Source organism: Panicum virgatum, chromosome 3N, assembly GCF_016808335.1.
Source record: "Panicum virgatum strain AP13 chromosome 3N, P.virgatum_v5, whole genome shotgun sequence".
Classification (NCBI taxonomy): Eukaryota; Viridiplantae; Streptophyta; class Magnoliopsida; order Poales; family Poaceae; genus Panicum; species Panicum virgatum.
In genome coordinates, this window is record NC_053147.1 from 22,832,112 (window position 1) to 22,841,376 (window position 9,265).

Consider the following 9,265-nt stretch of genomic DNA (forward strand, 5'->3'; position numbering starts at 1 on the left):
CATTTAACAAATTGCCTTTGCTCTTGAGTGGGCTGTTTAGTCTGCTTCTGCAATCTTGCCCATTGCTTTTGTTTAATATTGTCGCTCGGTCTTAATTAGCCGAAAGAAGGTTCCATCTCATGTTCATACGATTGTATAAGACCAGTCATTTTTCTTAATTCCTCTCTCTCTCTGCGATCGTCATGGTCTTATCACGCTCGTGAGCAAGCTGAGCCAGAGCCACGCACGCCGGCGCCTACTTGCCGAAGGAGTCGAGGACTCGAGGTCACGCTCACCGGAGGTCAGAGGAGACGGGTCGCAGCGTAGGGCAGTAATAGACTGTGACTTTAGCGGTCTCTTCACAATTCTATTTGGTGTTTATATATTTTTAACTCAAAATTATATAGAATTAAAGTCTGACTCTTTTAGAGTCCAATCTTTGAATTATCTAAATCAAATTTCAAAATTCTTTACCATCCCAAAGCGTAGGTTACTATAGGAATCGAGCTCACGATTGTAACACTACAGGTGTTAATTCTCTGTAGTTAACTTAATCATGGTTATTAGATTCAAACCTACGCGATAAAGCAACAAATCAAAACTACTCCTGTCAGCCTAGGCGGGACCGGTCTGACCGGTTGAACTGATTTCAACTGTTTTGGGCCCCACAACATTTAAATCACACATACTCTCTCTCTTCCTCACCCGTGCACTCGACCTCACCAGCTCTCTCACTCACTCTCCCCGAGCTCTCCCCTTCTCAATCTCTAGATTTTTCAATCCTTCCTTTTCCTTTGATTCCAAGGTCGGGGAAAGTATCAAATCCGCGTGGTGGCTCATCTTCCCCTCGATTCCCTCCCTGGGGTGCCTGGGATTCGAGTTCTTCGTGCAAGGAGGAGCTCACTCAAGGTATGAAGGCTCGTGTGAGTCGATCTACTTTTCTAGATGATATTAGGTGATTTTCTCTAGTCAAAAACATCTAAATGTACCCCTAAACTAGTGCCTAGAAGAGTTTAAGGACTTGTGGGCGATTTTTGCCGCGCCAGGGATTCTAGGTTTTGATCTGGGCAGGACCGGTCTGACCGGTAGGGGTCCGGACAATCCAGCCATTGGTTCGGATACTCCGGGTTTGTGGTGGTTTAGACATTCCGGGTTTAGGCCCGGAAACTCCGGACTTGGGAGTCCGGATACTCCGAGTAGGTGTCCGGATACTCCGGATTTTTTGTCTCGAGTCGCACACAGGCCAAACCGGTCTGACCGGTTTGGTATATCGGTCTGACCGGTGCTAGCAGAGCTGAGAGGGTTCCATTAGGGTTAGTTGGTGAAGATAGAAATTGATTTGGTTATTGGTTACTTGTAATTTTTATAAATCATGCATGTATTTTCTCATGTCATATGTATATGCATACGTGTAGAGCCGCGGCGGAGGAAATTGTGTACGAGGTGGTTGCGGAGCCACAGGAGCCGCAGGGACAAGCCCTGTAGCTGGAGGATTGTGGGGAGTCGGCCCAAGGCCCATCTCACCCTAGCACTGAGCCGCAGACTCAAGGCAAGCCCCGGTGCACATCCTATTATTTTAAATTATGACACCTATATACGTAACTATTACTTGTGCATTAGGTTTAGTAATGGTTTGGAATCCTAGTTGCATGATCTCTAGGATTCCCTGAGTTTTACTAGTATGCATAGGACAATAGAAGTGCTATGCTTAATGGTTTTCAGGTAGAAGACGAGTGATCTCTTGCACTCGCGAGATATAGGATGTTTAGATGTCGAGTAATTTCTGGTGATATAGGATGTTTAGATGTCGAGTAATTTCTGGTTACTCGTGAGATATGAGATATAATTATACTCCAGTACATGAGATGTTGAATTTGACATGGACTAAATGGAGAATTGAGACCGGACGGGAAATGATGATGATATATAGGAATGGCAACAGGACAGGGTTCCTGGGTGTCTTAGTCCCGTCTGTGTCGATTAAGGACCGGTCGTTGTCGGCAGTGCTGATCGGGGATTGAATTTTACTAACCGCATGCCGGGAGTAGGAGGTAGTCGAAACCGGTAAGCCGAGTACTGTCTTGTTTCGAAAGTACAGGACTCCATCTCACCTCCTGGGGTGGTCGAGTAGTCGCGGAGAAACGAGGATGCATATATTACTTTTGGTGGTCTCACGTTGAGCTCGGCTGACCATATGATGGTGGGGCGGTCCTGTAGTTCGAGACGGGGAGGGGAAAGGTCGGTGCGTGGGGTCCGACGGGGCTTTAGCGTGTATATATAAAATCTTGGACACATTGAGATATTTGGATTGCACCACTATGTTTGCAATAGTTGATCCCTGCAAATGTTAGATTAGAGTTAATTAAATTTATATATAATTTGAGGCTAAAATACTAAAAGTAAGGAATTACTTTAGTCGTTTTTCTGTAAAATAACCACCAGCCAAAAGCCTCGCATGTCTAAATATGTGGGCTAATTTATACCCACTGGTCGGGTAAGTCTTGCTGAGTATTAGTTGCTCAGGGTTTGTTGCCGCCATATTTTATTTCAGGGCACCCAGACGTCGATTTTTGCCCCTGCTGTGTCAAATTTATCCGCAGAGATGCAGAGGGGTGGGAAGTGATGGACCTAGACCAGTAGGTTAGGAGGCTGAGGGGTTGCGCATGCGGGGGATAGATGCGCACCCTGTCTGTTTTGTGAGACCGGTCTGACCGGTGGCTACGTGGGGAGCTTCATGCAGACCGGTCTGACCGGTTGGTCGAACCGGCCTGACCGGTTGTCTAAAGGCTGAGCACTAGAGGTGTTGTGGGATCTTTTTCATCTAAACTTGGCTATCCTATTGTAAGTTGTAAATTATTCTATTTATGTAAACTTTGTAAAACTATTGTAGTTGGAGTTTAGTTTGTAAAAATTATGTAGTATTTATGTCGTGTTGTTGTATTTTCAAGTATTTGTCGTGCTTGTACCATCTGCGTCCGGCTTCACGTGGGACTACCGGTGTTGTTTCGATCGGGACTTGGGTTGAGAAAGGATCGCCAAATTAAGCCGTTAAGCTAATGCGCCCGATGTGTTCAAATGACGGCCATTACGCTTAATTAGATTTTTAAATTGGCGGTTCCGTCTCAGCTGGTATCAGAGCTGAAACACACTGGGGGTGGTACGAGCATGACTAATTTACAGATATTACAAATTAAAAATGAATTTCTGACTTAGGATAAAAGTTGTTTAACGATATGGGTGGGATTACTCGTAATAGCCCTGTATAGTGTTGTTACAATCGTGAGTAGATGTTCAGTTTGCTTGAGAGGTTAACGTAGGACGCTCATGCATCATGTCATTGTATTTCCTTTGCAATTGAAAGTTTCTGTCGTAAGTCATGCATCATGGCATTCATTATTTTAAATTGTGTTTATGAATTTAAGTCAAGGGTTGTCACCCGGGTCTAACACCGAGAATTTTAGTTCTGGGTCTGACCAGTCTTTGACACCGGTCTGACCGGTTGGTCTTCGTGCAGTGTCATGCAGGCCATGCAGACCGGTCTAACCGGTCTCCTGCACCGGTCTGACCGGTTGTGCGCAGACAGAAGCCCCTAAGTTGTGCCTAAATAATTTATTTCCGATGCTTTCTTCCATGATTCAGATATTAGTTGCAGTGATGATTATTTTTATGTAATCAGAAAAATGTAACGAATCCAATCATGATTGAATGCAGAATGGCAGGCCCACCGAACTCTCCTGATTTGGCCCAGTCCATTGCGGCCATGCTCACCGGACGAGATGAACAGACGGCACTCCTCCGGGAGATTGTGGAGCAGGGCAGAGCGCAGCGGCCTGAGCATCACCACCAGCCAGCTGTCCCTGGATATGAGCAGTTTCTAAGCACCCAGCCGCCGCTGTTTCACAAAGCTAATGAGCGACTGGAAGCAGATAGCTGGCTTCAGACCATAGAGTCCAAGTTCACCCTGCACCCGTACAATGATGGGGACAAGGCCGGATTTGCAGCCCAGCAGCTCAGGGGTCCCGCACGCACTTGGTGGGACAATCACGTGGCCATGTTTCCCGAGGGCACTCGGTTCATTTGGGCACAGTTCAAGGAAGCTTTCATGGCACATCATATCCCTGCAATGGTCATTCGCAGGAAGCTCATAGAGTTCTTGTCCCTGAAACAGGGTAACCACAGTGTCCTACAGTATGCCCAGGCCTTTAACAATTTATCGCAGTATGCGGACTACCACGTGGACACAGATGAGAAGAAGCAGGCTTGCTTCAGGCAGGGGCTCAGCAGTAAGCTCCAAGATCGCCTGGTTATAGTCAAGTTTGACACCTTCAGTGAGCTGGTCAACGGTGCTATCATTCAGGAGGATGCCCACTTGGCTCACAAGGCAGAGAAGAAGAGAAAGGCGCCGGCGGCGGGGTCTTCGAGCAGCACTCCCAGAGGTTTCGCTTGGTGCAGTCGGGCCCACAGTATGCCCCCTTCCAGCACCAGCCACCGCAGCAGTGGGGATACCGGCCCCCTCAGTACACTCAGCCACAGGGGACAGTCAGGCCTCCTGTTCCTCCACAGAGCGAGCAGAAGATTTTGGTGCCGCAGCAGTGGGTGCGCCCAAATTTGTTCCCATGCTACAACTGCGGACAGCTTGGACACTTCACACGTAATTGCCCCATGCCGCCGAAGCAGGGACAACCGTCCAGTTAGCAGAATCAGAAAGGCAAAGTCGCTCACTTCAAACTGGGACAAGTGCATTACACCAGCCTTGAGGGTATCCCAGAGGGAGCTCCAGTGATGGCGGGTACGTTTTCTGTAAATGATCGTCCCGTCACCATATTGTTTGACTCTGGGGCATCTCATACATTCATTAGGAAGGAGTGTGCCATTAGGCTGGGATTGAGAATTGAAAACATGCCAAATCCATACAATATTCATTCGCCCGGAGGCCAATTAATTACCAACCAAATTGTCAGGCGAGTGCCTCTCCAGTTACAAGGAAAAGGATTTATAGCACATATTATAGTACTCCCAACTCAAAGAGTGGATATTATACTTGGCATGAACTGGATGAAGGAACAAGGAGTTATTTTAGACACTAATGCACATTCTGTGTACATAAAACCATCTGACTATGGGTCTATGACCTTATCTTTAAAGAACCTTGAGTCAACCACTTCCACTGTAAATCACACTGAGGGCAAGGCTTTGGCTAACATACCAGTGGTGTGTGAGTACCCGGATATTTTTCCGGAGGATTTACTCGGGATGCCACCGGATCGCAATGTTGAATTTGCCATTGAATTGCAATCGGAAACGGCACAAATTTCCCAAAGACCTTATCGGATGCCACCCAATGAACTGGTGGAATTAAAGAAGCAATTGCAAGAGTTACTCGACAAAGGGTATATTCATCATAGCACTTCGCCCTGGGGCTGTCCAGCACTTTTTGTTAAAAAGAAGGATCAAAGCCTCAGGTTGTATGTGGATTATAGACTTTTGAATGCCGTCACAATCAAGAATAAATATCCACTTACCCGGATTGATATTTTGTTTGATCAGCTATTCGGGGCCAAAGTATTTTCTAAGATTGATCTCCGCTCGGGTTATCATCAGATCAAAATTCGAGCCGAAGATATTCCTAAGACGACTTTCTCTGCCAGATATGGACTTTATGAATATCTGGTGATGTCCTTCGGGTTAACAAACGCCCCGGCACATTTCATGTATCTCATGAACTCAGTATTTATGGCCGAGCTGGATAAGTTTGTCATGATTTTCATCGATGACATTCTTATATTTTCCAAGAACGAAGAATAGCATGCAGAGCATCTTCGCATTGTCCTTCAGCGTCTCAGGGAGCACAAGTTATACGCCAAATTCAGTAAGTATGAATTTTGGCTCAAAAAGGTGCAATTTCTAGGCCATGTCATCTCGGAGGACGGTATTTCTGTCGATCCCAGCAAAATCTGAGATGTGCTAGATTGGAATACCCCTGAGATAGTTCCGGAAATTCGAAGTTTTCTTGGACTAGCAGGATATTATCGCCGGTTTGTACCGGACTTCTCCAAAATTGCTAGGCCCATTACAGAATTGATTAAGAAAGGGGTGAAATTTGTTTGGGACGACAAATGTGATCAGACTTTCCAGACGTTGAGAAAGCTTTTAACGTCGGCCCCTGTTCTGGCTTAGCCAGATATCACTTGACCCTTTGATGTTTATTGTGATGCATCAGGTACGAGTCTTAGCTGCATTCTCATTACTGCCTTTGGCTTAGCCAGGTATTACTCTGGCCTTGACGTTTGTGTGTAATGCATTAGGTACGGGCCTCGGCTGCGTCCTTATGCAAGATCAGCGGGTGATTGCTTATGCCTCCCGAGCACTTCGCCGGCATGAGGAAAATTATGCCACCCATGATTTGGAACTGGCAGCAGTGGTGCATGCATTAAAGATATGGCGCCATTATCTTCTGGGCAATCCAGTGTATATATACTCAGACCATAAGAGTCTCAAGTATATCTTTACTCAGAATGAGCTGAACTTGCACCAGAAATGGTGGTTGGAATTGATTAAGGACTATAATCTGGAGATTCATTATCGTCCGGGCAAGGCTAATGTTGTAGCCGATGCCTTAAGTCGCAAAGCCAGTTGCAGTTGCATCTCAGCCACAATGGTGTGTGCAACTTTATGTCAGGAAATGGAGAAATTAAATCTAGCTATTGTATCTGAAGGCACATTTGCCAATATCACCCTCACACCTATGCTACGAGATCAGATTGTTGATGCACAGAAAAATAATGCAGGCATGGAGAAGATCAGACAAAAGCTTATGGAAAATGACCCTAGGGCTGCATGTTTTCACCAGTATAGTGAGGGTGTTTTTTGGTTTGATAATCGCCTGGTCATACCTAAAGATTTAGAGCTACGGAAGCGATTTCTTGATGAAGCTCATCTCTCGAGGTATTCAATCCACCCAAGCAGTAATAAAATGTACTAAGATTTGAAGCAGCGCTTCTGGTGGACAAGGATGAAGCGGGAAATCGCCAGATATGTGTCGGAGTGCGACACTTGTCAGAGGGTTAAAGCGAGCCATTTGAGATCAGCCGGTCTTTTACAACCCTTGAGTATTCCATCCTGGAAGTGGGAGGATATTAGTATGGATTTTATTGTCGGTTTACCCAAAACTTCCAAGGGTTATGATTCAATATGGGTTATTGTGGATCATCTCACCAAGTCGGCACATTTTCTGCCGGTAAAGACAACACATACAGCAAAACAATATGCCCAATTGTATATGGACCATATTGTGAGTCTCCACGGGGTTCCAAAGACAATCATTTCGGACCGGAGTACTCAATTCATTGCCCGGTTCTGGGAACACTTTCACGCTGCTCTTGGTACACAACTGATCCGCAGTTCAGCCTATCATCCTCAGACAGATGGCCAAACCGAGAGAATAAATCAGATTCTGGAGGATATGCTCAGAGCGTGTACGCTCACCTATAGCTAGAGAATGGGATGAATGTCTACCCTTAGCCGAGTATGCTTATAACAATAGTTATCAGGAGAGCATCAGAATGGCTCCTTTTGAGGCATTATATGGGCGAAGGTGTAGACCCCATTGAACTAGTCAGAAGCCGAAAAAAGGAACTTTTTCGGACCCGATATTGTTTGCGAAGCTAAAGAACAAGTCCGGGTTATTCATGAAAATTTAAAGATTGCGAAATCCCGACAAAAGAGTTACGCGGATAAGAAACGTCGATCTGTCATGTTTCAGGCGGGAGATTATGTTTACCTGCGGGTCTCTCCAATGAAAGGGGTTCAACGATTCGGCGTAAAAGGAAAACTTGCACCTCGCTACGTTGGGCCTTTTCTTATCATTGAGCAATGTGGGCCGGTAGCGTATCGCGTGGAACTTCCTGCCCAATTATCCGCGGTTCATAATATATTCCATGTTTCTCAGCTCTGGAAATGTCTCCGTGTTCCAGAAAAGGTGGTTGACATAGAGAAATTGCAACTAGAGCCCGATCTTGCCTACCTAGAGCATCCGGTGAAAATTGTGGATCACAAGACTCGGGTTACTCGGACTCAAACGAGTAATTTCTATAAGGTGCAATGGAGCAATCATTTCGAGCGAGAAGCCACATGGGAGACCAAAGAATTCCTTAAATCCAAGTATCCGGAGTTTTTGGCTACTCACCAAGGTACCTATATTAACCCCCAAATTTCCTTTTCAAAGTTGAATTCCCATCATAAATCTCGGGACGAGATTTCTTTTAGGGGATAGGATTGTAACACTACATGTGTTAATCCTCTGTAGTTAACTTAATCATGGTCATTAGATTCAAACTTACGCGACAAAGCAACAAATCAAAACTACTCCTGTCAGCCTAGGTGGGACCGGTTTGACCGGTCGGAGCAACCGGTCTGACCGGTTGAACTGGTTTCAACCATCTTGGGTCCCACAATATTTAAATCACTCTCTCTTTCTCTTCCTCACCTGTGCACTCGACCTCACCAGCTCTCTCACTCACTCTCCCCGAGCTCTCCCCTTCTCAAGCTCTAGGTTTTTCAATCCTTCCTTTTCCTTTGATTCCAAGGTCGGGGAAAGGATCAAATCTGCGTGGTGGCTCATCTTCCCCTCGATTCCCTCCCTGGGGTGCTTGGGATTCTAGTTCTTCGTGCAAGGAGGAGCTCACTCAAGGTATGAAAGCTCGTGTGAGTCGATCTCCTTTTCTAGATGATCTTAGGTGATTTCCTCTGATCAAAAACATCTAAATGTACCCCTGAACTAGTGCCTAGAAGGGTTTAAGGACTTGTGGGCAATTTTTTCTGCGCCAAGGATTCTGGGTTTTGATCTGGGCAGAACCGGTCTGACCGGTAGGGGTCCGAACAGTCCGGCCATTGGTTCGGATACTCTGGGTTTGTGGTGGTTTAGACATTCCGGGTTTGGCCCGGAAACTCCGGACTTGGGAGTCCGGATACTCCGAGTAGGTGTCTGGATACTCTGGATTTTTTGTCTCGAGTCGCACACAGGCCAGACCGGTCTGACCGGTTTGGTATACCGGTCTGACCGGTGCTAGCAGAGCTGAGAGGGTTCCATTAGGGTTAGTTGGTGAAAATAGATAGAAATTGATTTGGTTATTGGTTATTAATTTTTATAAATCATGTATGCATTTTCTCATGTCATATGCATATGCATACGTGTAGAGCCGCGGCGGAGGAAATTGTGTACGAGGTGGTTGCGGAGCCACAGGAGCCGCAGGGACAGGCCCTGCAGCTGGAGGATCGTGGGGAGTCG